Here is an 18,838-nt window from a genome sequence, read left to right on the forward strand (position 1 = left end):
CCCACTATAATAATAATAAAAAGGGAACTTCTAACGTGTTCTTCCTTCTGAAAAATCCTTCTGGACAAAAACTGGAGAAGTGATTAGATCTTTCACTTAAGCAAAGGTATAAACCAGACTTTTGTACGCTCTACTTCCATTGAGTGGAACAGCTGTGAGGCTTAAAGAACTTCTGGCAAGGGAAAAGTTCTAAAAAAATTCGTTGAAATACAGAATCTCTAATACTCACCATGTTAAAAGAAATCATATTACTATATACATTCATGATAGCCAGTCTCTGTGTTATTAACTGTGCCTGTGTTCCAGCTGTTCGATTGCTTCAGCACCAGCTATCTTTTGTCTGCTTCCGGGATGTAAACACTCCATAGCATACGGGACTATCAACTACCATTTACCACATATTAGCGCACCGCATGGAGCTTTCAAACCTTTTTGGTCCTCAGAAGTATTACTAGCTTTAAATATCAAACAAAAATGAAAAAGCAGTCCTGATGAAATAAATCTATCATTCTTTTAAGCTACTCAGCTGCAATTCAGGCATGGCACACTACTCGTCTTTAGCTTTTCATGGCAGTTTCTCCTTCACATAAAAACACAAAACCAAAGATTTTTCATCAACTCCAGATGTTCTGCCTCCTATTCATTAGAGGAAAAACCCGAGCAACTTTACTGTCCTCTACTCTTGATAGCTTGTTTTTTGGAAGTAATTGAGTGATAATGTACTATCTCCCTCCTAGACATATGCCAAGGAAGTTCCCTATGAAGAACTACAGTGACAGCTCTTTCTGAAAATCAGACCATCACACATTTAGGACATACACAGATCTATTCTCTTGGCTACTTATGTTCCTGCCCATCTGCTGGAGTGGCAAGATGCCTGCTTGCAGACTGACGTGTCTGTTTCAATAAAGCAAAAATAACAATTAAAGAAAAAAAAACCAACAAGGTTCCAGCTGACGTAATTCTTCCAGCACTCATACTTCCACAAGGAATCTCTCCTTAGTCACAGCAATACTATATACCTCTTTCACACAACACCTAGTGACACTTGTGCCAAAATTCAGTGCTAGGAGAAAAGAAGACCATGAGTTCACAGCTGCCAGGATGACAGACTGTATATAGCAGTGGAAACCTGAGAAGTACACTAAGGCAACATGTGGTGTCCAATCATGTCACAAAGAAGTACAACAGGTATCTGTGGCTGGCAAAAGCATTCATCTCTGAAGTGTATCAATTGTAACTGATATATTCTAATTTGTCTCCTCTAACTCCATATAAAAACAATAATGTAAAATAATTTTTCAAACTTGTGTCTCTTAGGCAGGTGTTTTGGACATTGTGTATTTATTATTCTTTGGGAACCTTCACATCAGTATACCCACATTAAAATGAAGTCATTTCTGACAAGCCCAAATTTAGCATGGGATTTGAAAGGCAAGCTGAGTTAATTCCTGTTTGCATATGATCATGATAACAAACATTCAGTGAGAGAGATTTTGCCTTTGTGCAGGAACAGGGAAACTCATTGTTTTCAAAGGACTTACACAAGTTGGCATTCAGTAAGCAACTTCATGAAGAATGTACAAAAAGAGGATTCAATACATTCCTCTTAGACAAGCTGACTCTAAGGTTAACAGGTGGAAAAGTCAGTTAACTCTTGTTTATCCTTTGCTCCCTGAACACACTGAATAGATCTGCTGAGAAACAAAAACCTTTCCTGTAGTCACTTCCTGGGACAGTGCAGAGTTTTTAAAAAAGTCTGAAGTAAATGTAATTTTGGGCAAAATACTATCTCAAAATGCCATATCTGGTTGCCAGTTTAGAGGCAAACTTCCAGAGTAGCTGCACATACTCGAAATTTCAACCAGTTGAGATAGTTAATACACCACCACTAGGGAATTACATGTCAAGTTTGGAAATCTGCATTTATTCCAAACATTTAAATGACAAATTTGAACCTGACCAGGTAACAGCAGAGTCCTCCATTGAGAAGTCTGAGTGAAACGGCAAGTACACATTGGTAAGCAAAGCCCGCACTAAACAGTGACAAATAGGCCAAAGAACATAGTGAAATAGTGACATCTATGTTTGAAAACTGTTTTCATATGGATACCAGGGTGCTCTGAAAGACTTCCAACCTCATGCCCATATTGAGTCATACACGCAGGTCTTAGTGCACCCCAGTGCACAATCAGGACTTGGCTGACCCAGTGTCAGATCCACAGAGGAATACAGGCTCCACAAGGCTGGCTGTACTACAGTGATACCATGTAGCCCCTGGCTTTGAAACCTATTTACCTGCAAAAGAAGAGTTAAATGTTTCAGAATGAGCACCAGAAAAAAAACACAGTATTTTGAGCAAGTATTACTTATAATGGTCAATAAAAAGGCAACGACAAAAGTCTTACACATCACTCTCCAGAGTTTTGGCATGGTATTCACCCCATCGAGAAGGTGTATCTGCAAGGAGGCGTGGGTGTTTGAGGGATCAACCCCTCAGTTGGCTCAGCCTGGTATGCAACCAATGTGCCTGCCTGCATTGCAGCTGGGTATGTCCTCAACGGTCCCTGAACAAAAACATCTTCTACAGAGTGGACACTTGTGACCAGTGGCTGTTCTAGTCTAAGTTAATGCCAATATCTCTGGAGGGCAAGTGAAAACTTGTATCCCATCTTCCCAGTGAATAAAGCTATGGAGATTTTCACATACACAGGACAAGAAATGAAAACCTGTTTGTGTTGGAGTACAGATGAATACCACAGTGTATAATTTATCATTTATAATTTATAGTTTATAATTGCTCTTAGTGAAAGGAGCAAATGTTCTAGATTAATATTGACATTTTTCTTATTGCAGCTGAAAGGATCTTCTAGTCTGCAGTTTCCTAATTAAACAGGATGTGCAATCACTGAATGAAAGAAAAGCTCTTATTATCTTAGCCCGTGTCAGGCCAACACATTTTTCCAGTGAAACTACAATGGTGAGGGTTAATGAGCAGTGTTAGTGTAAAATAATGTTAATGCTGCATTTTACCACCAGCAGATAGCACTGTTTCTCAAATATTGCATGGTCTCACAACTGAGTATTTAATTCTCTGAATCACATGGTGCTGCCGTTTAAAGAGAAAAATCTCTTGGGATTTTACATCCTGCTCAGAAAGAATATATTAAAACAGACTGAAACACGTAAAAGATCAATGGTCATCAAAGAATATTATAGATGTGCATGGCAGAAGAAGATGAGGGAGAAAGAAGGAAGAAAAATGCATGGATTAAACTGATTTCCAGTCCTGTGGGCTATGCAGCCAGCCAAGGCAATTTCTCCAGCCTGTAGTTTCCTTTCAGCCGCCCTCTTTACTGAGGGCTCAGTGGAATCGGGTCACAAGATACACAAATTGATACGGCAGCTGCAGCCTGCTCCTAGCTGCCTTCTTTCAAAGGTTCCCTCAAGAACTGCCATGGATTTACTACAGATTTCTAGGAAGCATAAGATCTACCATATAAGCATTAAAGAATTGTACTATATGCATAACTGCTTTTTCTGGTCAGGGGCTAAGAAGTAGGGCTCACTGCTACCATTAGGAAAAACAACACTTCTCACTGAGCAGAAAAATTGGCCATCAGGCAAACATAGGTATGTGTCAAAATTTTCTGGATTTAAAAGGTCACCACCTCTTTCCTTATTAGTCCAAATTAGGCAATTCCCAAGCACATCAGGAGTAGGAACGTCTAGCAGGGACACATGAGGACCAGAAATGGAAATGTCAGAACACTACTGAAAAGGCAAGATGCAAGACTTAAAGTGTCATTTTTCAACATTTTTGAGGTGGCGATTTTTAAATACGCCTCTCATCAAGAACCTTGTGTGTCTGTTCTGCACATCCCTGTGCTTCCACTTCCCTTGCTTAGCAGTGACGCAGAGACACAGTGCCTTACCAAATAAGTCATGTATGTAGGCAGCAGCTCTTACAGTAACGGCATGCCAGCACACTTGTCAGGGTGAGAAATGCTGTGAGTGCAGAAGGAATTGTGACAACCTCTTAAACCTGTCGAGAACCAAAAGCCAGAAGACTGATGCACTGCTCTGCGACACAAGCACAGGTTCCATTCCGACAAAGCCAGGGGAGAAACGATCATGGAACACATTTGCCGAGAAAACCTACTGGTAATTGGAGTACCCAGATGCCCTCTCCTGATTATCCAGACAAGAATAAGCAAATCTTTTTCTGTACCACAAACCCGGATCTCTTCCACCTCTTGTCACTAGAAAGTGAAGAACAGGGAAGAAACAAGCAGGTAGCCCTGGACCTGTCCAAGGAACTCTGCAAACAGAGGATACCCTGAAGAAAAGTCAGCATATTGTAATCTTTCTCACTCTTGTCCTGCCCATTTCCACAGGGCAAGGAGAAGAACCTCATTCCAAGAATACAGAAAAAAAGGAATCAAGCAAAACCTAGAAGCCATACTTCAAATGTGCGCAGTGCCAAATGAACAACCTACTCCTGGCTAGCATGCAAAGTGCCATAATAAGACCAAAATTCTGTGGGAAGAAGAAAACTACTTTCACAAACCACCCCGAAAAGCTGCCAGCGCTACCACTACTACACAGTGGTAATTTAAAGAAACGAATAGTTATTATATTTACTCAGTACTCACCTTGACTGAGCTTTTCAACAACAAATAAACAGTTCAAAGCCATAACAATGCTGGCAAGGATGAGTGGGTGTATGTTCATGTTCACTACTGTTTTGAAAATAAAAGCTATTTCTAGAATGTGTGAATGTATCAGGAATTAAGAGTTAACTCTTCCAAAACAAGTCTATCGTACATACCACATACAGAGCAAAAGAGTGCCAATATACAGACAAAACGTCTTGCTCTGAAATGAATTGGTCCTCCTACACAAAAATTAACTGTCCTTCGGCTTCACAAAGGCTGCATTCTCACAAGCAGAAGCTTGGGCAGGTTCTTCTACCAGCTCCACAGAGCAGCTGAGAAGCTCACACCCGGCTGCTGAGCAGAACTGTGGACACTCCACACCAGGGACTAACGCATCATTTTCCCACACCAGTTTCAAGTTTTCTTCTTAAATAAAGAGTAAACAGATAAAGGCTGCTGTGGAGATCTCTGCACCAAGCAACCACCATACTGACTTTCTGTGGCTTTTTCAGTAAGTGTAAAAATTATTTACATCTACCTGTGGAAACATGTTAGCCTAAAAGTATATTTAAGGGGGCAGTCTGGAAGGCAAAACCCTTCACCCTGATGAAAAAGCTCCAGATGCAACCCACCAGGTGAAGACTTGTGATACAGAGTGGATACAGAAATTTCTCTACGAAGAAAAGTATCACACTTTTAACAGAATTCTTAAAGGGACAGCATTTTACTTGGTTTTATAATTAAACATACTTAGTTATTCAGGCTACCAACAGAAACTGAGAGGAACTTCAGAAGACCCCGCAGAAGTCAGCTGAATAGGTAAATACAATGGCAAACAAATTCAGTAGCAACAAATAAGAATTAAAGTACACTGGAGAAAAACCTTTATGGCTAGGAGTCCTAAAATGTTTCAAATTAATATTATCAGTTTTAAAGGAAACTGACATGCCACTGTAGCCCAGTGAAAGCTGTTATTCAATGAACATGTGCTGTGAGGAACAGAAGGGGAAACACTGAAGTCCATTAACGAAAAGGAGATGGGACAATAATAAAAATAATACAATGCTTCTGTAGAAGTAGTAGTGCAGACTCTGCTGGAATTTTGTATGCTGTTACCAGGCATTCTACCCCAACACAGGTGGAATTATTTCTTAACAAGCTCAGGAAAACATAATACAAATAATGAAAAAGAGAGCCTGAAAGACTGGAGTGCCTCTCTTCTGTGGAAAACTGGTAAAACTGGTAATAACATGTAAAATAATACAGGCACAAATCCTGGCAATTTGTTCATCCTTCCTCATAATGCAAGAACACACAACTGAGTAAAAGGTAAGAAACTGAATATCAAGCTATTTTCTCACTCAAACTGCAAATATGTTGTGACCTGTATCAGCACAAGGAGCCACTGAGACAAGAAATTAGCAAGATTTGGCTGTTTCTTTGGCTCTCTGGAACATATGGAATGCTGTAATTGATGTTAACACTCTTTGAAAGACACATTACTCCATGCTTCTGGAGTTTAGTCAGCCTCTAACAGTCTCACCATCTACAGCTGACTTTGCATTGACCTACTGCCAGCTTCACAGCCTTCCTCTAATTCAGCTGGTACTGACAAAAGACAAAGTACGCTGCTAGACAGATCACTGCTGCACTCAATTCCTACCATCCCAGCAACTAGCGGGAAGCCTGGCATCATTGTCCTGGACCTATTCCTTGGCATTCTTGGCATTACACTGACCTCTGGTGGGTTGCAGAAAAGGAAATCGTAGAGAAATGAAGCGGACAAAAAGCCAAGCAAATCACTCCTGCAATTTTGGTGGGAATTCAGCGAGGGCATGCAGAAAGCCTGGCACTGGAAGTGCTCCAAACCACTAGACAACAGGACAGCAGCAATATCATGCTAATGACTCACTGCTCACAAAGCACTCTAAAGATATTTCAGCTTCTACTCACGATGCTCCTCAAGATACTCTCTTTACCAGCTTGTGCTACGATTTCCTATAACATCACTAAAATATTGTGTACACAGCATCTCCTTATTCTATATGAGGAAAACAAAGAAAAGAATAGGTGGATCTGCAAGCTTTCTACACAACACACATCCCAAGCTAAAGTGCGTATGTTAAATGCTAACCTTTCTTGCCTCTACTAAGGTTATATTTAACTATTTTTGTTTATTTTCTTCTGTTGCACATTTTAACTGTGCCTGAAGCCAAATCACATGTTTTTAGGAGTTCTGATAGTTTCAGTGAGCTGTTTTGTGGCATGTTGCCACAACTACTGGCACTGGCAAAACTCACGGAGCAGTTAACTGATGCTTGGAACACGAACAAGAGGCCACAAGCCAGGGAGGGCAGGAACTGGTTTTCCTGCTCAAGAAAGCACAATAGGGAATTATACCATTACAGGTTAGTGCTGGAATTCACTCAGGAAGACTAAGGACACACCCAGACAGAGTAGAACAAAACAAGACGTTTATTATACATTCAGATTTTAACTGTGTATTAGTGTCCCAGGAAATCGATGACTGCTGAAAGGGATGAGGAGCCAAAACTGTTTCTACTGCACTGTCCTTGCAGAGTGAGACAATACTGAATTGCGTCAGGTAAACTTCACTCTCCCTGCATATAGTGGTAAATTTATAAGAAAGTAATGTAATTTGACATGACATTTTCGGGGCTGGGGGGGGAATGATGTGTGTGTGGAAACAAAGCCCTCATCCGAGGATGTCAGTTGCCAACTGTTGTATTATACTTTGAAAACAGAATACAAGTGTGAATGAAGAGCTCATTGCCTCTGTGCAGTACTTTCTAGAACTAAAGTCAATGCTATCAAAAGCCATAGGCTCTTTCAGTGCTAACTTGTCAGAAATATTCTCAGGTCTGACAAGACACTCGGTGATAAGAAGAGGCCTTTTGGGCATGATCAGGTAGTGCTTGACAGTATTTAAACAGAAAGGGAAAACCTAGGTTTAGATAGCTGGTAAGACTCACTTCTGTGCTGGGTTCTAAGCAGCTCAGTGGAGCTGGGAAACGTAACTCCTGTCCGCACCTACTTAGAGACACTGGCACCTCGCCACTGGAACATTTGCAGTGCCACTCACAAGCTGGCTTTATGGATTTAAAAGCAAATTGTGGAGAAGTATACATAAGTGAGTGCAGACGTTACCACCGCTCCCTTCCATGTCTTCTCCATTTGGCAGGACGACAAGTAGTGCACGCAACACTCTGTGGGTCTTTTGGCTAGCCAGGTGACAATTTTTCACAAAACCTTCAAGAACTTTATATTTCTTTAGCCCTTTGACAAATTTCGCTGAAACCAAATTAAAAAATATCAACCACTCACTCAAAGCAAAATCATCCCAGTGATTAAGTCATTAACCACATCTTTAGGAAACCAAACAGAAAATAATATCTCACTATTAACTTCAAAGCCAAAAAGGCTGAATGTCTCAAGTCTCAAGTCTTTCACTAGGTAGGCAAGCTTTTCTGTCTTTATCACCGCAGGGTCAAATTCTCCCCTTGTGCCCCGTGGCTAAGCTGACAGACTGGAGTACCTCAGCCACCCCATGCAGCAGGTCAGATCTCCCATAAAGGGCCACAAAAGCTATAACAACAAAGCTTTGTATCAGCGGAGCTAATTCACTTCTGCTAACCATGCACCATGTAGAGTAACCTGTGGCAGAACAACAAGGCAGTCTGCTGGGACAGCAATCTCTTAACCTGCCAAAGCACAATTCACGAGCACCTTCTGTTAAAGCTCCTGGCTACTTAAATGTGGCAGCAAGGTGTCTGTTTCCACCTCAACAGGACACTTTTATCCACTAGTTAACTAAGAACTGTTGTTAATTATGCCCTCAATTTAGCATGTCCTGGTTTCATAAGAACCATTGTAACAAAATGTTCACAGATTCAGGATTGGGAATTCAGATTCACTGTGATCATTCAGAATAGAGGCCACAGAAACACCTGACATGAAGTCATTCCTTTTTGAATTATATTGCCAATTTCAGAAAAATCCTATCCCTGGACTAAATCAATCAGATTTAAAAAAAAAAAATCCAGCAATGCAGAATCACTTCTTGTCCTTTGTAAATTGTTCCACTGATTATTTTCACTGTCTTGCAAGTTGTTCAGTAAGAAGAGTAACCACAGGATTTGTGACCAATGTCCCTTAGCTGTGTTTGTCATATCAACATCACTTTGGTCACTGTTTTCTTATGGTATCTGATTGTTTCAGGAAGTTTCTGGATGACACCTGGCCGATAGGCTGGAGGGAAGGGATGCCATCCAGAGGGACCTGGACAGGCTTGAGGGGTTGGCCGATGTGAACCTCATGAGGTTCAACAAAGCCAAGTGCAACGTCCTGCATCTGAGTCCAGGCAAACCCCGGTATCAATAGAGACTGGGGGATGAAGGCATTGAGAGCAGCCCTGCCAGGAAGGACTTGAGGACTCTGGTCCTCTGGATGAAAACTTGGACATGAGCCTGCAACATGCTCTTGCAGCCCAGAAGCCAATCATATCCCAGCCTGGATAAAAAGGAGGGTGGCCAGCAGGTTGAGTGAGGGGATTCTGCCCCTCTGCTCTGCCCTCATGAGACCTCACCTGGAGTCCTGCATCCAGCTCTGGAGCCCTCAGCACAGGAAAGACATGGACCTGTTGGAGCGGGTCCAGAGGAGACCACAAAAGTGATCACAGGGCTGGAGCACCTCTCCTATGAGGAAAGGCTGGGAGAGCTGGGGCTGTTCAGCCTGGAGAAGGCTCCAGGGAGACCTTACTGCAGCCTTCCAGCACCTGAAGGGGGCTTTTAAGACAGATGCGGACAGCCTTTTTACCAGGGCCTGTAGTGACCAGACAAGGGGTAATAGTTTTAAACTAAAAGAGGGGAGATTTAGATCGGACATAAGGAAGAAATTCTTTACTGTGAGGGTAGTGAGGCGCTGGCACAGGTTGCCCAGAGAAGCTGTGGATGTCCCCTCCCTGGCAGTGTTCAAGGCCAGGCTGGATGGGGCTCTGAGCAACCTGGTCTAGTGGAAGGTGTCCCCGCTCATGGCAGGGGGGGTTGGACTAGAAGGTTCCTTCCAACCCAAACCAGTCTGTGATTCTCTGATTCAGGAACAACTTCTGGGGACACCTGACATGACCAAGTTTTTCATATAATCAGTTAGATTACAGATAGAATACACAGAAATAGAAAATATCTACCTAATTCTATCTATAGATACATAGAATGTTTTCTCATGTAGCTATTTGAGCTCTCCTGTATCCCCAGGCACAAATAAAAAATGTCACAAACATTAAAGGTTTTTCTTCACTATACTGTTGACTTATGTAATCAAAATCTGGGCTAGTTCCATTTGACTTAAACTTCTGTCCAGGCAGCTGTCCCTGAGCTGCAAACCAACATTTGATGGTATCAGCAAAATAGCGTAACAGATCTCCGCTGATTTACTAGCTTGACTGTCGGCAACGATCTGATCAGTGTCCTCTGCAAGACCAACTACTTCTGTATTTCAAGTATCACGTTACTCAAACGGCTGACCTTTATGCATGTGTAAGTTAGGCTTGAGGCAATGCTTTAGACAATCTTCTTTATGCAGAAAACATAATTTTGAATGACAAGCCAAAGCTACTGAAGATGAATCTGCCTAAAAATAAATGTTAACAATATTTGGTAGTTTTGCTATGAACTTAAGCAGAGCACTAATACATCCTGTTTCAGAGATATGCCTAAGCCTAGTGACACAAAACTTGATTTATGTAAAGCACATTGAGCCTAATATACCAAAGGAAGAATCCTGCACTCCCGCAAGTCTGTACACTGTTCCAGAAACTGCGAGTGGTGACATATGCTCGTCCCTTAGCTTTTTCTTATATTTATCTTTTTTTCCCCCAGCTATCAATGCTGCAATGAATCACACCTCTTTGTAACACCTGGGCATTTGGCAGCCCTTTTATGACCTCCTGTAATTCAGCTAAGGTGTCACACATCAGGCTGTCCTGCAGAAGCGACTTTGCAGCTGTGCCTTCGGGACACCAGAGGTAACCACTCTTCTGTTCCCAGGTAAGGAGCTACAACCAACAAGCAGGCCACAGCAGCTGGAAGAAGCAGAGCCAGAATGGCAGAGAAAACAGCTCCACAGGCCCCAGCTTTCTCTACAGCTGGTACTAGCCTTACTCTGCTTTCTCATAGAATACAATCACAGAATGCTTTGGGTTGGAGGGGACCTTTAGAGGTCATCCAGCCCAACCCCCCTGCAGTGAGTAGGGACATCTTTGACCAGACGAGGTCACGCAGAGCCCCGTCCAACCTGGCCTTGAATGTTTCCAGGGACGGGGCCTCCACTGCCTCTCTGGGCAACCTGTGCCAGTGTTTCACCACCCTCACGGCAAAAAATTTCTTCCTTTTATCCAGTCTAAACCTACCCTCCCTTAGTTTGAAGCCTTTGCTACTGGAGTAATTCTCCAGGCACGGTGCCAGTGTACCCCGCTGGTGTGTGTGACTGCCCCGCTCCCCCATCCTCACAGCCTTACAAACTCCACAGGCAAGGTCAGCAAACCTGGAAACGGCACGCTCGGGGCCCAGCCCGGGCCGCGATCCGAGCGTCAAACGCCCAGGGCCCCTCCGCCCTCCTGCGCTGGGCCTGGCTGCCGGCGGGCCCTGCTCCAGCCGCCCGCACGACCACCACCGGGATGTCTGTGCGCGGCGGGCTCGCCACGACCCTCAGGCCCACGGCAGCCACGGCCGACGCGCAGAGGGGGAGCCGAACGTGGCCGCCCGGAGCGCCAGGATCCTCTCCCACCGCGCTCGCCCTCCGGGGCGCTGCCCTGCGGGGCCCGGGCCTGCAGCAGGGAAGCTTAACGGAGCGAGGGGTTCAGCCTGCGGCGGCACCGCGGCCCCCACCCTCCGTCACCTGCGCCCGGGGGAGCGCTGCCCTCACCCGGACACCCCGGCCCGCGGCCTGCCGGTCGGCAGTACCGCGCATGCGCAGGCGGAGAGCGCCCCGCCCCTTTCCTCAGGATGCCTCCATCGCTGCGTTCGCGGGGGTGGAGCGGGGCGATGTTGCCGCGACCTCGCCGCTTTGCTCCCGGCCGTTTCTCCCGGTCGGGGCTCCGTCTGCTGAACCGACCGTGGCTGCGGCCGCACGGCTCTGGGAGACGCGGTACTCGGTCTCCGCACCGCGGGAGGAGCGGCCGTCCGGCGTGTCGTCCCCCCCGGGTGGGAGCATTGGTTCGCCCCTTTCAAAGCGTGCTGGGAGCTGCAGGGGCGGCTGGTCTCTTCCTCGGCGCGGGCGGCGGCCGTCCGGTGGGTGCAGGCGGGCGGGACCGTTGCCGGGAGGGGAGGGGAGGGGAGGGGAGGGGAGGGATCGCGGCCCGTTAGCGGTCTGAGCCTGACCGGTCTCTGCTGGCAGCGGCCGAAGAGGTAGGGCGCGGGCTGGGCCCGGTTCCGGGGGGGGGGCGGCGGCGTCGGGCCGTGAAACACGTTTCGGAGGAGCGAGTTCCTGGTTTCTTTATGTGTCTGGTTCGTGAGCCCTTCGGGGGAGGCTTTTGCCATGCGGCCGGCAGCGCGCAGTCTGAAACGCCCCGCGTGTCGCTCGAACGAAGGACCGGCCGTTGTGAGGGAACGCTTGCGGGGCGAGGCGGGAGGTAGGGGCAGGGCTGCCACGTGCGGCCGCTGGCGCCCGGCTTTCTGAGGCGGTGGTGGCGGCTTTCTGAGGCGGTGGTGGGTGTCCGCACGAGTCCTGGTTGCTGTGGCAGGCCCTGGGACTCGTGCGACAGAGTGGTTCATGATCTTAAAGTGTGCTGATAGGCATGATTGGGGCTTTTGCTCTCGGGGCGGGGGGCGGTGTGTGTGGAGCGTAGAGTCTGCTCCCTGTTCTTTGAAATTGGGCAATTTCAAGTACTTCCTGTTAGGCTCCTTACACCGTTCGTGTATAAATCACTCTTCTCAGTGAATGTCTGGGCTCCCCAGTTCAAGAAGGATGAAGAGCTACTGGAGAGAGTCCAGCGGAGGGCTACAAGGATGGTGAGGGGACTGGAGCATCTCCACTACGAGGAGAGGTTGAGGGAACTGGGCTTGTTCAGCCAGAAGAAGAGAAGGCTGCGAGGGGACCTTATAAATGCCTACAAATATCTGAAGGGTGGGTGTCAGGAGGATGGGGCCAAGCTCTTTTCAGTGGTGCCCAGTGACAGGACAAGGGGTATTGGGCACAAACTGAGGCACAGGAAGTTCCGTCTGAACATGAGGAGGAACTTCTTCTCTCTGAGGGTGACGGAGCACTGGAACAGGCTGCCCAGGGAGGTTGTGGAGTCTCCTTCTCTGGAGATATTCAAGACCCGCCTGGACAAGGTCCTGTGCAGCCTGCTGTAGGTGACCCTGCTTTGGCGGGGGGGTTGGACTAGATGACCCACAGAGGTCCCTTCCAACCCCTACCATTCTGTGATTCTGTAATGTGTGTTCTCCCTTTTCTTTCAGATGAAAGTGATGGAAGCCGGTCGGTGGCCTCAGCGAGCACCAGCGTGACCGCAAGATGTCCTGAGGGCATGGTGTGCTTGACTTTTCTTATTAAATGCATATTCTGTACACAGCGTGACTTACTTGTGAATTTTTAAGTATTTGCCCATCAATGAGTTGATCTTTTTCATATGCTGTTAATGTAATTTTGTGGAAATGATCCGTTCTAATACTTAAAGCTTTTGCCTTTGTGTTGCCCATTCATTCCTGTCCAGAATGAATGTGGTGTCAAAAAAGGCAAACAGGAATTCTTGCTTAAACTGTTTAAGGAGATGGTTATTTACCTTTCTCCTCCCTGTTTTTGCAAGTACAAAAAACAAATGTGTAGAATTGTATGGTTGAGCACTTACATAGTAGATCTTATGCTTCACTCTATTTAAATGAACAATCTGACAGTTATTAAAACAGGAAAACCAAAAATGATAATGACCACTTTGAGCATCATTTACCTGTACTGTCTATCATGATAACTTCTTACTTCCATGCTGCAAGTAATTAGTACATGACATCTCTGACTCCTAAAGTGGCCTCTGGTTTTTCTGTTGCAAAAAAGGTACCTACAGCTTCAGAATACTAAGCTGCAGAAAAAATTAAAATCTTCTTTAATGGGGAAAAAATGTGTGTTGCCCTTGTGCATTTGCCTTACTGTTATTTAAGTCTGGGGGCACAAAGGTATAAAGAGAATCCCTCTGCGGGACTGTGTGGCATTGGATGATAATATATTGTACTCTTTTTGCCATATATATAATAACAGTCTTTCCTTGATGTACTTCTGAAAGTGTGAAGAATCCTTTAATATTGCTAGCAGCAGCAGCTCTTACCCTGGGGACAGCAGTGTATGTTCCTACTAGAATGCTTAATGCTATGAATGCTTCTTACAGAGTTCTAGTGTGTTTTGCTGGAAGTTCAGAAGCTCATGGAGATAGACCTATGTGGTGAAAGCCTCTGAGCATGAGAAGGGCATGTAAGAAAAAGTTATGAAGTCATGATTGCCTAGCTGTCCTGCAACTTTCTTCATAGGTGAGTGACAATAATTTCTTGTGCAGCTGCGTCCTCCCACCTTGTCTTATAATGAAACAGACTTTCTGTCGAAAAAGAAGTGCAAGCAGAATGACTTTAGAGCAGAAATTAGAATTGAAACATTGAGGGTGAGATCAGCTTGATGACTATGTTCTTATCCACAGAAGCAAAGTGGAAACCCTAAAGTAAAAAGTTTGGTGTGAGTGGCTTATTAAAAGTGGTGCATGACTACCAGTATGTTCAAGAGGAGTCTGTGCTTTTCCATGTTTGGTTTTCGGGGGTGATGCTGTGAAGCACTTAAGAATACAAGGACTTAACATGTTCAGAGACTGGTGAAACATGGAAGCTTGGAATCTTATATGCAAAATGCTGTTTCACTGTAAAGTCTTGGAAAGGCCAACACTCTTGAGGAGTAGTGCAAGTCGGCATGATATTCAGTGGTACAAACAAGACATTAATAAAGATTGTGTGTATTATCAAAGATTGCTTCAATGCTGAAACTGTGGTTCGTGTAACTTAAGTACCCACGGGCATGACGAGTAATCCACATCTTTGAAGCCGGGAACTTCTTGGTCAGCATTGGAAATGTGATGTAAGAATGATCCAGTACTGAGAAATAAATCATTATGATAACTTACCTGTATTTCAGGTGATGTAAACCATATTGAGTAAACTGTTAGACAGCATACTCTTAAGTTTATGGTGACTAAATCAAAGGTGAAATTCAGAGTGCAAGCTTAAGTTTCAAGTCAAACTGAAGAAATGACTGATTGTCTCGCAAAGTAGAAAGGGTCACAGGATTACACAATGTGCTGGAGTGTGGTGTTCCTGTTGAATACTTCATGGAGTACTCGGTGAAAGAAAAAGAATGCTGGAGTTTTGGGGGTTTTTTTACAACAGCAGCTGACTTAAGACTGAACAGACTAGTTGCTCAACATAGGACAGTACAGCAGTGATTAAGGATGGACCGAATGGAATAGAAAACCAATAAAAGATGTCCTGCTCTCACATCTTGTGCACTTATGCGTCATTTAAACCTCATTATGCAGGAGTTATGTTCCAGGACACAAAAAGAACCAAATACATCTTTTACATATTTGTTTGCATGCTTGTTTTTATTGTTTACTGATGCATCCAGCTCTCCTAGAGACATAGTGAAAAGGAGGGTGCTGAGATGCAGTGCTGCACAGTGGTATTTCGAGGGAAGAACTATAAATACTGTTACAAATTTTCTTGAAGAGTTAAAAGTTATAGAGAGGTTTTGGGAAGAATTGGGGTGGCATTTGGCACACATTAATAAGTCTTTTGGATTATTCAGGCTTTTGAGTGATAAACAATTTTGTTGCCTTCTTTGTTGTTATTTCTGTTTTCACTATGCTAGAAATCGATACTACTGTACGAAGTAGTACCACCTTCTACTACAGAAGAGAAACACAGGCTGTATAATTGTCTGGTGTTTGCAGTAGCAGCTTTCACAATGTGATTGCAGCTCTGGGAAAGCAGACTGATTATTTGGCAGCTGCTCAGAAAGACAATGTGACAGGCTCTTAAGCCAAGAAATAAGCTGTGCAAACTGAGCTGAGTCAAGTTCTGAAGGAAGTTTGTGATTCAGTAGTTGTCCATGCTTAAGACAGATTTTCAGAAAGTGATTTCCCAGCAGCTACCACACCGATTCCTCTGGAGTTGTGTAAAGAATATATGATGTTTCCTGACGAGAAATTGCTCAAGTAACCTTGTGGGAAAAATTAAACTGAAGATGGTTCAGTATTTAGCATGAGCATGCACGTATTCATCCAAAAGTGAACTTGAGTGATAGAAGATCCACTACATCACTGTTGGTTTCTTTGCGGGAGAGAATGCAACAGAAATCTTCAGTGAAGTGATGAAATTCCTTCAAATTTGTCACAATGCCCTCAAAAATACTAGAGTCAGAAAGTTTCATGCATTGAGGTGTGAAAATCTACATGAGCAACATGAAAAACACAGAAGCACTTAATGCTTTACCAGTGCTGTCGATGGAAAATGAACTAGTGAAATCCACCCCAGACCTTCAGCACCGTAGTCGCTGCGGGTTTTCGCAGGGCTGAAGAGCCAGATGAGCATTCTTTTTCTATGAACTTGTCAGACTGGGATGAGAAATTTATCTGTCATCCACTATGAGCAATGTATCCAATAACAGGGCTGTTACTTGTTTTTCAACATACAATAACTAAATCTCAGCTTTCCGTTACTGACTTACCATTCCCTTAAACTGTCCTATAACGCACAGGCATACGTGTGCATGAGTTAGTGCTACAAAACTTTATTGATTCCCACCACCTAGAAGGTGTTAGTACTGCCACCATCTTGTAGCTAGGATCTCAAATCTTGCTTAGATGGGCAAAGACCCTCTCTTGCATGTGGGCTCATTAAAAATTAGATTTGCAGATTTTAGCTTTTGATATTTTTTTTGAAGGGTTTAGGGGGGTGGCTGGTCCTTGCAATTTTGTACCAGTCTCAGGGATCTAGAGGATGTTACTGAGAGCAGCTGTGTGCTGCATGTGGCCAGTCTCACATTGTGTTTACTTTTTTCCCTAGGAAGAACCAGCCTGAGACCAGTGTGCAAGACTACTCCATAAAAACCAAAAAACTGTTAGAAAGATGGAATATTAAGCCTGCATGTAGTAACACAAGGTCCGTTTAACCTGTATTGGGGCAGTGTCTGGTAATGTTTCTGTAGACCAAAAATAAAGATTTATGTTTCTGTTCTCAGAATTTTTATCTTTCCCAAGCTTAATGGCACTTGCTTCTGTTTCACAGTTCTGACTTCCTCTGCATTACTTGTGGGATACCAGTTCACCCCTTTAAAATAAAACCTATAGGAGCTGTTAAGTGGAGGGCAGGTCATCACTGAAACCATGGTCTTCTGTAGTAGTGGAGATTGGGTTATCTGAAATTGTATTGTGGTGAGGAAAAGTAGAAATTAAAATTCAGCGAACCTGGGATTAAAAATAGCAGGAATGTATTTCTCCAAAATAGAAAACTGCAAGCTTGTTTTATTGTTACTTTGATCAGCTGCATAATACAGTACTTCAGCTAAACTTGAAGTAGAGTGAAATACTGTAGCGATTACAACTGGAATTCCTACTTGTTTTTTCAGGAAGACTTACAATTTTTTCAGAAGAGCAAACGCTGAAATTACGTATCATGCTATGTTTGATTTTTCAGTGCTGAATGTAAGCAAATTACTAATGCAAAGTCTAAGCATAAGTTAGTTTTTGGTTTGTCAAGAGGGAATGAGGTTTACACAAGAGTAATTAATTTTTAGTGATCCCACACGTAATTATTGGATGCACTTGAAAGCTTAGGGTTTCTGTTAGGGATTATATTCCCTGAAGATACCATCTGTTCAGGAGTTTTGCTCGTGGGTCTTTGTTCTTAGTGGAAGACTAGCAGGAGTAGCTTGTAAGACTACTTTTTTAAAAAAAAGCAACAACAAAAAAACCAACAAACTCTTGAGAGCAACAGCTAATGCCAAGTTCTAATGATGGCTGTCTAAAATGTTAATTCCCTTTCAACAAAAAAAACCAGAATCTTAAGCTTCAGTGTGCAGCAGCCGTTTGGTAGTGTGGTGGAACAAAGAAAAGCTGAGGTAGAGGGAGGAATAGGTGGGTGTAAGGGGCACTGTTGGTAAACATTAAGTATGGTGTTCAGCATTAGGACTTTTTTTTTAGCTTTTATGAGTGGCTAACTGGACTGTACCCTTGAAAAAACCCTCAAGCCTCCTTAATTTTTTTTCCCCTCTTCCTGTTTTACATGAACACAATGTCTGGGAGACTCTTGAAGTTGATGGAATCTGTCCTCCTTTCTACTTACGATACTGAGGTAGTCTAGGGGAGCAAGAGAAGAAAGATCTGTGCTCTTAGGCTGGTGTTCCACCAACCCTCCTTTCTGTTACTGACCTCCAGTGCTGTGTGGAAGAGGGGTCTATTAAAGGTGGCAGATCAGAACTCTTGAAAGGTGTGCACAGAAAGAAAACTGGCTTGTTGCAAATTCTTCTTTAACCTTTTAGCACACTGCTAAAATCTCATGCTAGCTCTCTTAAATGAAAAATCTGTATCAGTGGGTGGACCTGTGGGGTATTCTTGAATGCAAATCTGTTACCTCTTTTTGCCTAGCAAAGGGGGTTATTTGTAGTAAATTTAGTGGTAGTATTTTATGAAGAATGTCAAGTACATTTTGATATCCTCACTGCGGAAATAACTGCATAGTCCCAGCTATTTTTGAGATCTTAATATTACAGAGAGTACGGTGTATCATTTAAATTGTACGAGCTGGGAGGGCAGTGGTTTTCTTCATGCTTGTATTGGTCTGGCTGAGACGGAGTTAACATTCCCTGTAGCAGCCCTCATCGTGCTGTGCTTTGTGTAGGCCACTAGGAAGGTGTTGATAACACACCAGTGTCTTGGCCACTGCTGAGCAGCGCTCGCACAGCGTCAGGGCTGTCTCTCCAACACTGCCCACCTCATCCAGTGTGCTGGGGCTGGGCAAGACCTTGGGAGGGGACACAGCCAGGGCAGCTGACTCAGACGGTCCAAAGCGGTATTCCGTACCATATGAGGTCTGCTCAGCTGTAAAAGCCAGAAGAAAGTGGGGGGGGTGAGG

General features: G+C 44.1%; 1 long non-coding RNA gene and 1 other non-coding gene across 6 annotated transcripts; both read left to right on the top strand.

Moving 5' to 3' along the window:
* The first annotated feature begins 11,848 nt into the window (after positions 1-11,848).
* On the top strand, positions 11,849-16,948 carry LOC142358944 (uncharacterized). Of its 5 annotated transcripts, XR_012761968.1 has the most exons (5): positions 12,068-12,082; positions 12,612-12,685; positions 13,136-13,206; positions 14,056-14,194; positions 16,772-16,948. It is a non-coding gene; the product is annotated as an uncharacterized LOC142358944 (long non-coding RNA). The 5 variants fall into 5 exon arrangements; XR_012761967.1 differs by lacking the exons at positions 12,068-12,082; positions 12,612-12,685 and adding an exon at positions 11,849-11,860; XR_012761965.1 differs by lacking the exons at positions 12,068-12,082; positions 12,612-12,685 and adding an exon at positions 11,876-11,965.
* On the top strand, positions 13,358-13,489 carry LOC142358973 (small nucleolar RNA SNORA13). Its single transcript, XR_012762012.1, has one exon. It is a non-coding gene; the product is annotated as a small nucleolar RNA SNORA13 (small nucleolar RNA).
* Positions 16,949-18,838: the final 1,890 nt, after the last annotated feature.

This window comes from Opisthocomus hoazin, chromosome Z (assembly GCF_030867145.1).
Source record: "Opisthocomus hoazin isolate bOpiHoa1 chromosome Z, bOpiHoa1.hap1, whole genome shotgun sequence".
Classification (NCBI taxonomy): Eukaryota; Metazoa; Chordata; class Aves; order Opisthocomiformes; family Opisthocomidae; genus Opisthocomus; species Opisthocomus hoazin.